The following is a 14,941-nucleotide window of genomic DNA, read 5'->3' as shown; positions in this document are numbered from 1 at the left end:
GATATGGAGATGGATCTGAGTGCAGGGAGCCTGTCTCACTCCCTACTCACTGTAACTTTCCCCTCACTACACTAAGCTTTAGTGTCCATTGATTTTCCTATCTGCATCACTATGTCTTCTCTTGCTGCTGCTGACTGAGCTCCGATCTCTGAATACTGCAGTGCACTTCCTGGTCACATGACACATCCAAGGTGTCCATCAGTGCTCAAGTCACGCTAGCCCATACTCAGAGGCATGCCTCTATTAGCTCTCTTACTGTGCAGCTTAATGCCCTTGGTGTGGCCCCGCCCCCAGCTACGCAAGCAGTGTCTGACATATAGAAGCAAGGCTGAGCTGTTCCTGCTTCATCTCTCATCTCCCTGCAGTCCCAGGGAGCTCCACAATGCAGGTAACTGTTAACTATAAAAATTATTACAATAAACAAAGATGTTTATAAGATAAATATTTTCTTTGTATTATTCATTGTAGATCAAGTCTCAGGAGTATGACAGGGGAGCCTGTCAGCCCTGACTGCACATTCCTGGTGCTAGTGATATCATTGCAGTAATATCTCATGATTTGGTATAACATGCTCATGACCCTCCGTATTTTGGCCATGTCAAGTATGTTTTTATATGATTTCTTACTTCACAGTAGTAAGAAATTATTTTTCATAGTAATTTATGAAGGTACTCTGATAAGATCCTGTAATGGTGAAGAGTCTTCAGTAAATTGCAAGTGATTGCTATCACTTTATTTACTTGTACTGACCTGGGATATTCATTGATTTTAATCTACAGTGGCCCACTCCTTTAGCTGGGTACACACTGACAGATTTATTGGGAGATCAATTGATCGGCCAATATATCTGCTTCCCATCGGCCAGTGTGTACACATGATATGTCTATGAACGACGTCGGTCACAGACATATCTGTCCATTGGCTAGTGTGTTCGGGCGGTCTGCAGACACACAGCGGCAGCCATGCGAAGGGGGCTGGGTTCCGACCCGACCAGCCCACCGGCCGCCGAGACCCGGGGGCACAAGCAGATGGTGGCCGTTCAGTGTGTATGAATGACCATCATCTGCAGATACGTCTGTCAGGTGTGTACCCACCATTACTTAAGTAAACCTTTTATGCTATTTACGCTAACTATTAGTGCACTTAGCCCATTTTAAACACACAAACTAAAACTATTATAATTCTATGGCATCTTTGTAAACTATTGTATGCCTGACATTTAGAAGCAAACAAAATGAACCACATGTTTTAAAATATACTTACTTAGGGCGAAATTCAATTAGCCTAATTAATTTAACACGTTAGTGAGCGTTAACACATAGAATCCGTTATAAGTTCACAGATCTATGCGTTAACACGCTAGTTATTATGTATTTCTATTCAGGTCCGATCATACCCCCAAAAATTCCCAATTAAGTGCAGCCTGCAGAATGCCTTCAGGGCTAATTGCATAGCCCCTGGGGATCAATTAGCACCTGACAAATTACTGCGGCTAATTGAATTTCCCCCTTAGTTGTTTTTTATTAGATGATACTCAGGTACACTATTCTGCCACCTTGCTTTGGGTGAAATTTTTAATTCTTATAACTAGTTCCAGAAACAGGAAGAATCAGTTAAATCATTGTAGAAATGAATAAAATAAATGTCTGAAGACTTAACCAGAGTATGGAAGCTACACTACAACTTGTAACTTTACTGTAGGTGAGTATCGACTTCTTTTTTTCAGTTAGAGAAAAGCACTGCACTTAAGTATTTCCATGTATTGGTTTTCCCAAAGCAGACACCAGAACTGAGTCTCGTGAAGCACAGAAATGTGAATAGCAGTAGGGAAGCAATAGATTCATTGGATTTATCATCCAAAAATATCACAGGGTTTTGTTTTGTTTTGTCCAGAAGAAACGGCACATGGTGTTTGGTTTAATTGTTATTTCAGAAACATGGAAGCACTACTTACACTATACACCTACATAATGATATATTACATTATTTGACAAATTACTAATAATCAGTTTTGTTGCTTTTTATGGTGTTTTTGCATAAAAAAACCTTCTAATGAACTAAATAGCCATGATGTCAGTCTGTGTACCTGTATCAAAAACTGCTCCGTTATATGAAGACGTCCTACAGTACATGTTGATTTTTAAGCAGTGGTGGGTAGACCATGCATTATACTTTGCATTATTGACCATTGCAGCTCACAGAGAGGCTAATATTGGTTTAAACATGTAACCCAATCTGTTATTATTACATTTTTAAATTACACTCAGTGATGCATGTTCCTTAGAGGCGTAATATCTGCATGTAAATGTTATCATTTTGTACTTCCAATCCCCAGCTTCAGACCCGGTAATTGCAATCCGTGTGCTTTCTGTAATTGTTTGCTGAATTAAATAGGAAAGTTTAATTATAGTGATATTTTGCTGTGGTTTCCTTATGAATCATAAGAGATAAGACACATTTGGTCATTACTTTGAGCTGAGAGGAGATTTCTATTCAACAGGACATGATCTAGAGGTCATTTATGCTTTTCTGTATATCTCTACTTTAATTTAACAGTATTGCATCTAATGAGAGCTATAATGACATTACTAAGCCATATAGTATATACTACAAAATGTTGGTCAAAAAGCTAAAAAATACTGAAGTAAGAGTAATATCTAAAGTTTTTGAAGTAGACCCTGATAATCAACAATTTAATTATACAGTTCATTATAAATATGTATTATTTTATGCATCTAGTTTTAGAAATTGTATTATGCTATAGGTGTTCTATATTTTATGTTTTTATGTATTAGATTTATATTTAGAATTTTATCATCTTAAGGAGAAGGTTTTAAGGAAAGTAATTTTAGATTTTTTTATATTATCATTTACTTTGTGGCTCTCAACGTCTATATCACTACCTTATTTCCTTTTTAACTTTATCGGTATTGCTGCTTTAAGTGTGCTTGCAAGATAATATACACTCTCCCACAAATGTGCGCACCCATCCATGAATGCACATATAGTAGGCGCAAAAATAAATATAAATTAGATGTGCACAATACCACAATGCATCTGTGTCTTGACTACTTTGAACTCCTTTTAGGTGCAATATATTTTGCAAATGAAACACTCTTGTTCCTGTACAATATGCTTTATTCTACACCTGCTTTATTAGAGAAAGCAATCCATTAATGGTGAATAACTATTGCATGTAAAAGATGATCCTATGCACAAGGCTGCTTTATCTGTGCAGCTTGTTTTCCTTGATCTATGAAAATCTCATTAGTCTCTTCTCATTTAGCAATATGCAGCAAAATATGCAATGAATTATGTTAGCAAATATATGTTTTATTATTTGCCACTGGTGCCCTTTAGACAAACATATTTAATTATACATTGAGATACAAATTATTTAATCAGCAATTGTCCTTATTCAGCATACTGCGGTCTGCACACCATTAATCTTGTATGTTTTCTGTCATTTATTCACAGTCAATTAAATTTGCTTTAACAGATACCGCAGCACAGAGGATCTTTTGCAGTCCCCCAAAATTACACCAATCACTTTTTAGTGAGTGCCAGTGTCATAATAGCAGTGGTGGATATAAGCAGATCTGGAATAGTGCATGAAACTTCTCCTGCTTAATGCAGGCTTGCCTACTCTCCCGATTTGGTCGGGAGCCTCCTGAATACCGGGTGCCGCTCCCTACCGCCCGGAAAGGCAGACAAGCCTCCCGGCTGCCGCTTGCCCCCCCACCCGACTAGCTACTAGAAACCCCCGCAGCGGGGGGCCCAATGACGCGATTCGCGATGAATCGCGTCATTGTGGCTCCGCCCCCTGCTTCACAATGGCTTTATTTTCGGCATTGTGAGGAGGGGGCGGGGCCACGATGACTAGATTGTATGGCTCCGCCCCTGACCACGCCTCCAACACGGACCCATTGCCCGGCCACTCCCCCACTGTTTGCAGGCATTCAGCTCGGAAGGAGGGAGCTGAATGTCGGCAAGTATGGTTTAATTATGTCAAAGCTGACACACATAAGAAATTGTAACTGAATTTGTACTTGCATAGGTTGATGAGACAGTTGTTATGGTTCTCACAGAGAAATTATCATTTGTAAAAAATTAACAGTAATATTGTCACATTTACGAGGATATATTTAAGCATTTGGGAAATTTCCATTCAAAATATATTCAGCTGAATAATCTCTGTATCCAACCAGACAATGCTGTATAGATTTAATTTTCTGAATTAACACTGTAGAGCCTGTTACTGGTCATATTCCTATGGACAGTACATGATACCACCTAAGTACTTGGAAGGCGGTAGGCTGTTGCTCTAATGTGTACCCATCTTAACTTTGAGTATTTAAAGATTTGAGGGTCTATTTAGCAAGCACATTTTTCATAAAACTATGCAAAACATTAGTTTATGCATAATTTGATGTATTCCTACTATGTACTGTGCATTGCAGTACACAAATGTAATAGACACTATTATAGGTAAGTCCTAGATAAATGTATACATTGTGTCAATATTAGGGATGTTAGGGACCCACCTGATGAGGTCACCGTGGCGTGGTAGGTGGGCAAACATCTTTGGCCAAACATGTACTAAGAACCTCAATAGAAAACCATGTTAATTGATAGTTTATTATATATATATTTTAATATTTAATATTCTTAGTGCTTAGAGTGTGCATCTGCATTCCCCCATTTTTTCTGCATTAGAACTACAGGTCTTAGCATGGTAGCACATCTTATTATGTTTAAATTATGAAGTGCTGCCCAACCCACCTTTTTTCCCATGTATGTGTGTATTTAAGGTACACTTGAAGGTGAGACTAGTTCTCTTGGACTAGCACGCCTCCTACCTGCCCCAGGTGATTTTAATTAGTATGGGTCCTGTGCATTGCAGTACACACATGTAATGGGCACTATTATAGGTAAGTCCTAGATAAATTTATACAATGTGTCAGTATTAGGGATGTTAGGGACCCACCTGATGAGGTCACTATGATATGGTAGGTGGGCAAACATCTTTGGCCAAATGTACTAAGAACCTCAATAGAAAACAATGTTAATTGATAGAGTTTATTATATATATATATATATATATATATATATAGAGTATATATATATATATATACTCATATATATATATATATATATATATATATATATTAAAATTTAGTATTCTTAGTGCTTAGAGTGTGCATCTGCATTCCCTCCCTTTTTCTACTATGTACTAATGTATGGATTTATTACCACTGTGCACTAATAGCCTAATACAGGAGAATTCACACTATATTTCCAATTGGGACTATGGTCTGATCCCTATGTACCAAACTTCACTTTTTGGAATTTGGTCCAATTGGTTTATGCCATCTCTAGATGACATTGACCATTTTATGCCTATGGAGGCATTCTCGCAGGAGAAGGAGCGAAACTCTCTCCCACAGTCTCCGTCCAACTTCAGTAAATTATACAAATATGAAAGACTCCTCCGATATACTGGGGATGTAACTTGCAGGGACAGTAGTTATTGTTACCACTGTCCCTGCAAGGCACAGTTAGTACATAGCTGGGGTATTTAGTAAAAAATGAAAAAGTCACTCATGTGACAGACTGTTAATGATCATGGCACTGACACAATTATTAATACATTGACTCCCAAATCTGTAGTTGTCAGCAGTTTTTTTTGTAAGATGAAAGAGAAAGTAGATCTCAAATAAATTGCTCTTTTTGCTCAATTTTAGTTTGTGGAAAAAATAAAATGGGAAGCCTAGATAAAGATTTAAATATTAGCCTAAGAAGAAATACATAATGGCAAGTAAGAAGCTCAAGCTACCTTTGCTTGGTTATTATTCCATACATGTGGATGACAAAGCTGGATTGCAATGTAATTCATCAGTGGTGTCACTAGGGTTGGTGTCATCCAGTGTGATAACTCATGGTGTCATCCACACCCCTACTGCTATGCAATATCATATAGCGGGTTAATATACTTTAAGTGGTTCTGTGCGGCTCTTTAAGTCGACTGCTCCAGTATCCACTGAACGGCAATGACAGTGTCCCTGCATCATGACTGTGACGCTGTGAGGTATTGGCAGACACTATGGTGATAGATGTCAGTGGTGTGCAAATGGAGGTTAGTCCACATGACAAATGACTTAACCAGGGAATTGGTTAATTTACCAGGCAGAAACAGGTAGCAGGTGACACAGGATTAAGAGTGATGCAACAGGTACAGGATGCAGAGAATTCCCAGCTGTGTTGGAAATGATGTGCAGGTGTTGAGACTACAGAGCTATATAGGCACACACTAGCGGATGCGCCAAACTATGAACAGTCAAGTTACTTAACCAGTGGTGTGGGCTTATTGACAGATAGCAGGTACAACAGTACTCACTGTTACATGCACATCGTTAATGGAGTGGAGCTTAAGCGAAGTGGAGTTCTATACAGCTCACCAGCTGGTGAATGGGTGATGCTTGCGGGGAGCAGAGCAGGATGCTGGAACAGTTTTATATGCAGGTATTAACTGGTTCGTTCATAGGAGTTAAGTAGGAGACAACTGTCTTCCACCATATCACTCTTACATAGTGCAGACAAGATGGCCCCTGCACATGCTCAGTAGTGATGATAGTGTGCCATCTTGGAACAGGGCATGAAGTCTCCCTGGAGGTCAGGAAGACTGGAGTCTTTGCAGTAGCGCACTTCATTTCAACAAGTTGTAACCAGGGTAGTCTGGACATTTTGGTGTGCCAGTATATGTGCACAATGTATGGCAGCAGGTTTTATATTATATACTGCAATGGTGGAACAGTGGAGTTTGGGGTCTTAATTAGGTACCTACAGTTGGGGACACTTAGGCGTATGGCCGTATACTAAGGATGCTGGAGAGGAAGAAGCATGGTGCAGTGGTGCATATGTGCAGAAGTTGCTATCAGAAGTCTTGTCTATGTGGAGTGCCTAGTGCCCGGCAGCTAAGATGCTCCGCTAACAGACGCAGAACAGAGCACGCCTCTAACACCAGGAGCCGGCCAGGGACCCAATGGCACTGGAGGACTGGGACAGGAGCCAGGCTATGCTCTGCAGTACTGGCTCCTCCTCCAGGAGCCTGGTGCTTGTGTCACCTGGTGCAGTCTGCACTCCCCTAGTGATGCCACTGATTCATTTTTAGGCATGTACGGATCATGGGTCGGCCATATGTGTGACTAAATAGGAAATAGACTCTTCACATGGAGCAGCATCATAGGGGCAGGATCGGCCCAGGTAAGGCCGGCATCAGACAATGCCTGTGTTTTGTTTGACATGAATTGAATACTCTGTAGACAGAATGAGTAAATACAAGTCACAACATACTAAACCTAGCAATAAAAGTAAGAAATGCAATTGTAACATTTTGTTGAGTAAATGGAAAAAGATGCAAACTCGGCCATTATTAACTTGTTCAAAGTGTTTCTATGATTTGCTATTCTTCTAAATCCACACTTAAGAGATTGGTCTGTTGTAAATAGTCTTTGCTTTCACAAAACTGCAAAACAAAAAATGAAATCATACAAAATCTGCTCCAGCACCTGTGTATCATCATGTAAGGGTCTGGTGGTCGAAGAAATTGTCATTTCTATGGCAACAAGCTGTGTGGGAGTCAGTCACTAGAAACAATTCCATGCACCTGTATGTTAATATAAAAAGAAACACATTTCCCAAAATGCTGCAGCACCGTGGGTGCACATTGCGGATTATTTACATATCCACAACTGTAATTAATTGTGTTGGTTCATCAAACAAGCTGACACATGCAATTCAGGCTTCTTATACTGTATATAAATAATTATCTACAGTACCATAGTATTTTTAGAAGTCTGTCAGGTAACATCATCTAAGCCATTGTTTTATATGAGCAGTGGATGCATAAAGGACTATTTCAGTAATGAAAATGGCTTGAGGTACAGAAAAGTAAAAGCAATGTCTTGTTACTTCTGGAAATAGACTGTGCTGGTTTTCTGCCGCGTATCCACTTGCCGATGTAAATGAACGATAACGACATAGTTATCGTTCAATCGCTCATTAATTGTGTATAAATTCTGCAGTATATTGTCGGAAACAACCAGCAATGCGCGCTCCCGCTGGTCGTTTCCTACATCAATCATCGCTTGAACATGCCGGTTGATCTGCCGATAATGACAGATTGGCCATGTTCGGGGATGAGGGAGGGTATCGTTCAGCGTAGGCACTACAGGGGATGAGGAACCACTGTACGATTACAATGTTGTAATCGTACTGTCGTTCCACTATCTGCTAGCGGACACGCACCTTTAGTTAATTGATAGATATTTGTGTATGGGTGCTTGATAGTAGTTAGCATCTGTTACTATTCAAGTTTACCAGGGCTGAGTGATAATGTCTTATAACAGCTAATAAAATAATATAATGACTCACACTTTCCTAATTATTGGCCAACAGTTCTGCTGTTTACAGTCATCCTGAAGGCAAATAAGGAAATCACTCAAGGTCTACATAGAACTTTTCAACATTAGCACTAAAGCTGGATACGCATTAGCCAATATGTACCCAGCGCGACATCGCCGGCGATGGGACCCGACATGAGGCAAGTGCATACACACAATAACATCATTAGCAACATTCTCCATTGGTACTGCAGTAGGGTCAACGAGCGATGTCGTTAATGACCTGCAGGAGCGCACATATCAAGGGTACACACTAGTCAATGTACTTTATATGTTGCTCTGATCCACGGGATTGGACGACACAATCGTAAAGTGTGTACCCACCTTAAGAGTTGAGTGAATGTATGGTCTGACTGGACACTGGACGTTGCATACTGGAAGCCGATGCCAGAGCCTGATTAAAGGGCCATATGGGCCTGGGGCTGAAAATGAACAAAAGAGAAGAACGTTTGATGATAGATATGTAGATAGATAGATAGATATGGAAGCATAAGAAGATACTAATAACAGACAAATGGGACAAATATGGATAGGAAATGACACAGAAGACACATAGGAGGGAAGGATGGTCAATGACACATACAAATGGGAAAACAAGGGTAAGAAGTGACATGGATGATTTATGTGGTACTCTATAGATTGTTGGGCAGAGAAATATGGGAAAACTAGGTGGTGGAAATACAAAAAACATACGTAGGATACATCCCTTAAATTTGCAAAGTGAAAATTACAATTGTCACACGAATATAGCAAACTTCTCTTGCCGGGACATGGATTCAATGATGAGCTGTCAGACATTAAGCCCTTCACTAGAAAAAAATAATGGAGTTCATAGTATGGGGGAATATCTGCTCCATCCTGATTTCCAATTCTTAAGGGGCTCTAACATTTTAAAGAAGGTAATCTTCTCTTTCAGTGATGTGGGTCCCTGGTAGATTTTATCTGATGATTACCTGTGATCATCAAACAATTTCACCCTGAGTTACACAAGACATACATACTCCAAATATGCAGTTCAGAATGCTAAGCTCTATCTTCCCCATAACAACACCAGAACACATTGGGGCGGAGTGCAGTCTCCTCTTTCAAATGATATGGTTTCTAAAAGTGCGTATTATTATTATTATTATTATTATCCTTTATTTATATGGTGCCACAAGGGTTCCGCAGTGCCTAACAAAGTACAGAAACAAATGAGCACACAAGACAACAGTTATTAACAGTACAGACAATGCAGGACAAGTACATGATTTATAAACAATGCTGCATAACACCTAAATAAGCAGCAGAGTGTCAGTAACCAAGTTTTAGGTGCCATTGTAAATGAAAGTAAAAGTAAGGCAAGAAGAAGCACGTGAGGGAAAAGGGCCCTACTCGCGAGAGCTTACATTCTAAGGGGAGGGTCAAACAAACGGGTGAGATAGTGAGGAAGGAGCATAGAGTAGTGGGTTAGGATGAGCGCTGGAAAGCATTGAGGAAGAAATGGGTCTTGAGAGCCCATTTGAAGATTAAGAGCCAGGAAGCCAAGTGATGGAGCAATTTTGAACGAAGGCCGGGGAGACAAAAAAAAGGCAGCTACTCGAAGAAGTTGGAAGAGGCAAATGTCATTAGTGTTGAATGGAAAGAATGAGATGGAGGGTTCAGAAGGTAAGACTTGGTAGGAGTGACCCAAGGATAGCAGGACCCCAAGACCACCACCCTGGAAACCTCCAGGCCAGGGTGTATGAGAGAATGTGAGGCCCCCAAAGGAGATAGCTACAAAAGTAGTGGTGTCAGATGGGTAAATCCAGGGCTTGGTGATGGCAAGGAGAATCAAGGCGTTGCAGATGAGGTGCTCATGAACGGAGACCAGTTTATTATAGACAAAATTGGATTTCCAGAGGGAACAGGAGAGAGGGACAGAGTTAAGAGGCAAGAGGAGAATGAGATTATTAGGGTTGATGTAGTGTGGAGGTGATATTGATCTAGAGCAGGGGGATAAGGAGTGTGGGGTTATGTGGCTGGATTCTGAATGTGGAAGGGTGACAGCAGGTGGTGGGTAAGGTGGAGGTTTAATGTGGTGTGGGGGGGGAGAGGACAGGTAACTTGGAGAAAAGAGAGGGTGCAGGGTTCAGTGGTAGTGCAGCAGGACCATGGTGGAAGAGAAGTGAATAATACTGGAGTTGTGGGAGATGCAGTGGAGATACTTATATGTGATGAAGAGAGACAGAGGAGGGGAAGGAGGGGGAGAACTAGGAGGGGACTACGTATGGAGAAAAGAGGTGAAAACTGGTGGTAGAGGAGAAAATAATGTAGCAGCTGAGTGAGGGAGGAGTAGAGGAAAAGAGACATAGTGTAGATGAGGCAGTTGGGGGGGAAAAGTCAGTAGTAGTAATGAGTGTGAGATACAGGAGCAGTACAGGTCAAAGGTCAAAATCAGATAAAAGGAAGAACTACTGGAAGATGTAAAGGCACAACTACAAATGTATATTATAAACAAAAAAAAGGAGTTTAGAGCTGTTAAAGTTATAAGACTTTAGAAATAGTACAAAGTATGATTATAAAAAAAATAAAAAAGGTATAGGTGTGAAACAATGGTAGATACTACAGTGGAATAAAGATAAATTGACAGTGGTACTGGAATGATTTAAACAGTGTAGAGAAGAAACACAAACATACAAGAATGAAATGTTCAGTGAGCAGGTAGTTGCTTGCAATGCTGAAGCAGGGTGTTGGCAAAAGGTGTGTCCATGTTATAATGAAAGCTGGTGGCTGAGTTGCAGGGTTTCCAGAAGCTCAGAAGATCCTTTGCATTTTTTCCAAGTTATAGAGAGTTCTTTTAAAATGTCGTCCTCCTGTCTTCCCTCTGTTTAACTCCTAACTAAGGCCCTCATTCAGAGCCGCTCGCTAGCGGCAGTACGCTCGTTCCGAGCGATGTTCGCACATCTGCGCATGCATACGGTTTTTAGTATGCATGCGCGAACCAGTCAGTGCGGCCGAAAATCGTTTGTACGCTATATAGCGAGTGCCTGCTATTTTGAGTGACAGAATGAGGCGTATGTGGGTGGTAACAGGGGAAGGTGCTTGAAAACGGGGGAGTGGAATTCGAACGCAGGCGTGCTTAAAGGTCAAAATGGGCGTTTTAAGGGAGTGCATAATTAATACAGCAACGTCATTGACCACGTCACTTGGTTTTTTTTTAACTCAGAACTGCTCGCAAAACCAACCACAAGAATAGCGAGCAGTTCATACGCTGTACGATGTACTCAATTAATCTAATAAATAGCGGACATGACGTATGGTGCGAGCGGCCAGGGGGCGTTTTTATCAAATAAACGAGCGTATGTTTTGCGCGCTCGTTCAGACTTAGAGGTGGGAACAGACTGCAATTTGCGAACGGATCATTTGAATAGCCACCCCTTGTTTTTGAACGAACGACCGCAAATAGCGAACGGCTCTGAATCAGGCCCTAACTCTTTAAGTTATGCTGTACATGTAGTTCCACTTTGAAATAAAAACCAAAGCAGCCTTGTAACATACTAAGGCCCGTATTAAATTTGAAGCGTTAAGTCCGGATTCGCGTTAAGTTACCACCGATGATGTCATTATCGCCTGTTTTGGTTTTCCTCCGTACTCAATTTGAAAGACTTTCCGCCTAGGCGGAAAGTCAATGCAGTGTAATAGGCGGTAAAGTATCGCCTATGAATGGCAGGCGGAAAAAAGTGCAGAATTGGGGTTTTGGGGTGCAATGTTTCTGGAACCCCCCTGCAGCCTTCATACAGCCCCCTAAAGGTAATCTGTGTCAAAATCTTTGTAAAAAAAACTTAAGGACACCCCAAAATATGACTTTGAAAAAGGGGGCGAAAAAAAAATGTTGGGGTACAAAGTTAAAAAGTAGCGAACTTGACTCTGGGGTGGTCCCCAAGTATGCCCCAGGTGTTTTTTTCATTGCAGGTGTTTGCGGCAGGTGGATTTTCACGATTTTTTCAACTTCACTTTTTCAACTTTAAATATGCTGACCCCCATTTTCAAGTACCCCAAATTTGCTGGGATAACTTATTTTCTGGAAAAAAATACTCCTATATACTATTCTGCATCAGGTATAGAAAAACGCTATTTAGCAGCTATTGAGCCCATTTAAAAACACCAAATACCTTCAGCGAGCCAAATCGGGTGGTACCATAGTGAACTCCCATGTCAGATCATTATTTGGGGGGTGACAGGCTGATTTCCCTAAAAATTACAGTACTTACCGCTAGTTACAGTATCGCCGGGTGCCATTTAAGCGTACTTTGATATTGAATACGGGGTAAAGCATGGACGCGTGCGATACTTTAACGCCTACAAAACAGGCGAAGTCGGCATTAAGTCCAGGCCGCGTTAACTTAACGCGGCTCGGTTCAAATTGTATACGGCTCTAAGTATATAGTTAAGCATAACATGTGTAGTCACTGATCACTGATTGCTTCCACCCCCAAAAACCTCACCCACACCGGATACAAGTCATAAAATTCTAATACAAACAAGCTGGGCCAAAACAGCATCCCATGAATCTAGGAGATAGTGTTTAATTATATAGTCAGATCTTAAGTTACTCTGGGGTGTACAGATGTTAATTAAAGACAATATACCTAGAAAATCAGTGTATTCCAGACAGTATTGGTATTTCTATAATAGATGCCTGGTGCAAATATATGTTTACCTAGAAAATCAGTGTATCCACTACGCGATTAAACATGTCGATTGAACGATAACGACATTGTTTTCGTTCAATCGCTTGTTAACTGTTTACAAATCGAGCAGTTTAGTGTAAAAAACGACCAGCGATGCGCACACAGTATCATCGCCCGAACATGCCGGTCAACCTGACGACGTTGTCAGGTTGCCCATGTTCGGGGATGATTGATGTGCCTAAACTGAATTACTGCTCGTTCAGTGTAGGCACATTACCGACTGTGAAACGACTGCACAATTACAATGGATGGACGCAATGCTGATGTTTACGCAGTTAAGCGATTATCGGTAATCTGTGCATGCTTCTGAATTACACTGCTTATGCTTCAAGTTTTATTACCGATGTCACTAGCAATGTGGATTTATTCGCAAATTGATTGACAGGCAGGGACCATCTGTGGGTGGCAACGGGGAGGTGGTAACTCAAACACAGGTGTGTCATGACCATTTTCGGGGGGTGTCTGTGACTGCGACAGCGATCCCATACACAGTGAAAATGGCTCCAACATCTCAGTTTTGGCATCCGTTCTGCGCGACCGTACTCAGAAGTCCAATAATCCACCGATCTGCATCCAAGCTTCGCCTTTGTACGCAGTCGCTTAGATTTGTGAAGCTGCTGGTGGGAGTCTCAATGCATATTTTTGCACAGCTGCGCCATATAAATTTGCTTTTGCAGCGGTATAGCTATACATCTCAGGAACGTGCCGTTTGTTATAAAACCCTGTATGTATAATCCTGCTGTTTCCTGTTTGGAAAGGTGGTAATTGTGGTCTTTATTAAAAAAAATGATAATAAAAAAAAATCACATTACAGTACTGTAGTTTCTACGCCATTTTCTTGAAATTTTACTTTGGTTATATTTTATTTCACATGTTACAAGGGGCAGAAATATTAATGTTATGCAGATATACAACTATAGACTAGTTAGACTAAGGCTATATTTTTCTCTATATGTTATATATCAATATACTGTATGGCCATGCTTCCATTGTTATTGAGTTACCTGTGGTGAATTAATAAATTGATGTGAGGGGATATTTGTTAAAACATCAGAAATGTAATTCAGCTCAGGGTACTGTAGTAGTAAATGAAATGGGAAGTTCAGGTGCAGAGTGTTTTGTACCTAGTGGAAAGGGTCATATTGAAGGGTCTATTATGTATTATCAGAATATGTGCAGGATATTAGAAAATGTCAAATGTACATAGCAATAAATAGACTCTTTTATTAGGTTGGTTATATGAGATGGAGGGGGTAGGCTGTCATTATGAATGTTCTGCATTAAAGATAGACCTAGAATAAGAACTGACAGGAGTGTCTCTGCCTCCCATATCCAGGATGTGGTGACTCGAGAGATGTCCATGACATTGGACAATGTCAGACTGATGTTCTGCCTTATTCCTATCCACTCCTGCTTGTCTACACAAATGTGCTTTCTGAAAATGACAACTGAGGAACAGATTCTAAACAAGTAACAATGTGAACTATAGTGTATTAACCCATTTGCTGCCATTGAAATAAAAGCTATACTGCAAAGACTGAAAAGAAGTATTCTTATTTATTTTGTTTCTCTTAAAGATGATGTTATATATCAGAGACCATTCATGTACATACTGTAGCTTTAGCTAGCCACAAAAAGTGCAATTTAGTCACTGCTCTATTACACAAATGGGCAGATTGCACAAATCCAGTCAGTAGGGGTTAAGGGTCCATATAACTTTGTACTCCTTCCTCTTCCAAGATCAGCCAATAACCTCAAGTTTACACC

General features: G+C 40.5%; 1 long non-coding RNA gene across 3 annotated transcripts in view; it reads left to right on the top strand.

Annotated features, from left to right (window-relative positions):
• The window catches only part of LOC148532381 (uncharacterized), a 141,704-nt gene extending 127,000 nt beyond the window's left edge, over positions 1–14,704 (top strand). For 2 of the 3 annotated variants that reach the window (XR_015877722.1, XR_015877724.1), the window contains one exon: positions 14,511–14,704. This is a non-coding gene — a long non-coding RNA (uncharacterized LOC148532381). Of the gene's footprint in view, positions 1–8,457; positions 8,598–14,510 lie in introns of those variants that run through there. The other variant, XR_015877723.1, reaches the window with a different exon arrangement.
• Positions 14,705–14,941: the final 237 nt, after the last annotated feature.

The sequence above is a fragment of the Taudactylus pleione genome, unplaced genomic scaffold (assembly GCF_031769625.1).
Source record: "Taudactylus pleione unplaced genomic scaffold, aTauple2 ptg000078l, whole genome shotgun sequence".
Classification (NCBI taxonomy): Eukaryota; Metazoa; Chordata; class Amphibia; order Anura; family Myobatrachidae; genus Taudactylus; species Taudactylus pleione.
Note: the sequence above shows the minus strand (reverse complement) of the source record. Positions and strands in the feature narration are given on the sequence as shown.